This window comes from Corvus brachyrhynchos, unplaced genomic scaffold (genome assembly GCF_000691975.1).
Source record: "Corvus brachyrhynchos isolate BGI_N302 unplaced genomic scaffold, ASM69197v1 scaffold112, whole genome shotgun sequence".
Lineage (NCBI taxonomy): Eukaryota > Metazoa > Chordata > Aves > Passeriformes > Corvidae > Corvus > Corvus brachyrhynchos.
The window spans coordinates 115,159-117,870 of record NW_008236765.1 but is presented as its reverse complement, the minus strand read 5'-3'; the positions used below and the strand labels follow the sequence as shown (position 1 = coordinate 117,870).

The following is a 2,712-nucleotide window of genomic DNA, read 5'->3' as shown; positions in this document are numbered from 1 at the left end:
CGGCCGATACTCCACCCTGGGCACAACCTGCAGCTGCCCCCTGAACTACCTGCTCTGAATGTGCTCCTCAGCAGGCAGGGAGGGCGAACACCCTCTCTGAAAGCCTTCCCTACCTCTATCTGCACAGCTGACTCCAGTCCCAACAGAAAAGTACGGAACCTCTCAAGCGTATTCATCTTTTCTCCCAATTAATCTTACCTATCAGTAAAATTCAGGACCCAGTGTAGGAATGAGGGCAAGCTACTTACTTACCCAGGAAGGTCAATTTAGGTCAAAGCTACCTTGCACCGATGGCTAATTTCAATCCCTTACACATACAACACAACTGTTCAATAAGCTCAAAATAAATAGTGTAAGTAATTAATTTAAAGCTGCCCTAATTGTTTCTCAATCTTCCCTATTAATTTAACCTATAACACTCCTCCTATCAAAGCTTCAAAGCTCTAACTTAACAGCCAATTAAAGCTTCTTTAAAAAAAAAAAAAGTGCTGTCAGCGCTGATTTCTTCTGACTGAACCCCTTGAAGCACTTGGGAGTTCATCGGAATTGCACCGGGCTTAGAACCAAAGTGCTTTTTCCAGGTACAATGCTCTCAGTAAGCTAATGAGACAATGGACAATTAAAATTAATTAAGGTTTTTAACTTGGTAGCAACTTTCTGATCACCATTTGGCTTGATGAAAGTGGTTTGACACTGGAGCAAACAAGAAATCTCTGGATCTGTCAGCGGGAGCTGGCAGGAGTGCACACAGTTTTCCCACAGCTCACTGATATCCGGGGCTCTCTCTCACAACAGCTACAGCTGAGGATCTCCCCACAGAATGTGTTTTCTCTATGTTTCTTTCCTAAATTGGTGTTATTAATTTCATTAGTAGCAAGCTTAGGCGAAGGGAAAATCCTGAACCAGAGAAGCAGTATGCAAAAGAAAACAGAAACAAAGTAAAACGGGAATGAACCACTCTGGGTCAGGCTCCAAATACATCCCGGGAAGTTGAGACACAGGCAAGTATGTTAAAGCTATGCCTGCTCAAATATAATTGTGAACAGGATTCCTCTGGGAAACTCCAAGGTCCTAGGGTTACGTGAGGGGGAAAAGGTGCCCAGCGCGCAGAGCAGCCGCGCAGGAGGGAGGAGGAGCTGCCAGCAGGTCTGCAGGGGCAAGAACAACAGCGCTCTCAGGACACTGACACTGAAATCTCAGTGATTGGTACAAATATTCGAGAGCTGCTGCTGACCAAATCCAGCTTAATATGGGGAACCAAACAGCGTAACACAAATCTGGGGGTGACACAGCACAGCTGGTTCTGTTGAACACCTGGCCTTGACTGTCAGTGTGGATTTTAAACTCCCATCATCCCCATCTTTTACTCCATATTACACACCTCTCCCATGGGAAAACCCCACACACTCCTCACACTGTTTGGTTTAATGAAATCAAAGACCTTTGTAGAGGCCTTCTCCACACAACTTTGAAACCAAAAGTCTTATTATACCTAGGGAATTACTGCTTTTCCCCCACCTTTTTTTTTTTTTTTAATTAGCAAAAAAACCGTTAAAAGCAGCTGGTAAACTACCTACAGCTTTTCTTACTGAGGCAATGCAAACCTTTGGAAGAGTCTTCCTCGTTACTAAGACTTTTTTGGTACTTCGCAGAGTACCCTGGGAAACCCCCAAAATGCTTGTAATCATGATCTCACTTAACCAGACGTTGTTCTTGCACAACGCAATTGCCATTCCCGCCGGGAATGACAGCCCTCGGTGTTGTTCAACCTGACCGGTGTGTTCCTGGCCTCTCTCACCAAGGTTTGCAGCCTCGGGCCTACCTGAGAGGAATGGCTGAGTGGCCCAAAGGCACGTCTCTGTTGTTTTGGAGGGCTGAAGGGTCCAGGGGGGGCCCAGGAGGTCCCCGTGAGTTCAGAGGTTCTGAGGAGTCCTGGAGGGCCCTGGAAGGTCTGAGTCTGAGGCACCCCAGGAGTCTGAGGAGTCCACGGTACCTCAGGGAGTCCTGGAAGTCTGAGGGATCCTGGAGGGACTGAGGGGCCCCAGGGTGTCCCAGAGGGTCATGAGGGTCTGAGAGCTCTGAGGGGCCCCAGGAGTCTGAGACGCCCTGGGGGGTCCTCACAGGTCTGAGGGCTTTGAGGGGTCCTGGCAGATCGGAGGGATCCTGGAAATCTGAGAGGTCTGAGGCACCCCAGTGGTCTGAGGAGTCCAAGGCACCTCAGGGGTTCGAGGTCTGAGGGCTCTGACGGGCCCGGGAGAGCGGGGCGGGGGGAGGGGGAGCGGGGTCCCAAAGGTCTGAGGGACTCTGAGGAGTCCTGGATGCCTGAGGAGTCTGAGGCACCTCGGGGGATCCCGGCGGGTCCGAGGGCTCTGCCGGGTCCTGGGCGGTCCCTGCACGTCTGAGGGGTCCCAGAGGTCTGAGGGCTCTGAGGGGTCCCGGGAGTCTGAGGCGCCCCGAGGGATGCTGGCAGGTCTGAGGGCTCTGAGGGTTCGTGGAGGTCTGAAGAGTCCAAGGAGCCCTGAGGGGTCCGGGAAGTCTGAGAGGTCCCGGGAGGTCTGAGAGCTCTGAGGGGCCCTGGGGGGTTCCGGCAGGTCTGAGGGCTCTGAGGGGTCCCGGGAGTCCGAGGCACCCGGGGGGTTCCGGCGCCTCTGAGACCTCTGAGGAGTCCTGGAGATCGGAGGAGCGCAAAGCGCCCTGACAGGTACGGGAAGC

At 52.1% G+C, this 2,712-nt stretch overlaps 1 long non-coding RNA gene across 1 annotated transcript in view; it reads right to left on the bottom strand.

The window, feature by feature from the left end:
- Nucleotides 1-2,706, bottom strand: part of LOC108444948 — a 171,501-nt gene extending 168,795 nt beyond the window's left edge. Inside the window, exon 1 of the long non-coding RNA XR_001859667.1 lies at nucleotides 1,823-2,706. This is a non-coding gene — a long non-coding RNA (uncharacterized LOC108444948). The remainder of the gene's footprint in view (nucleotides 1-1,822) is intronic.
- Nucleotides 2,707-2,712: the final 6 nt, after the last annotated feature.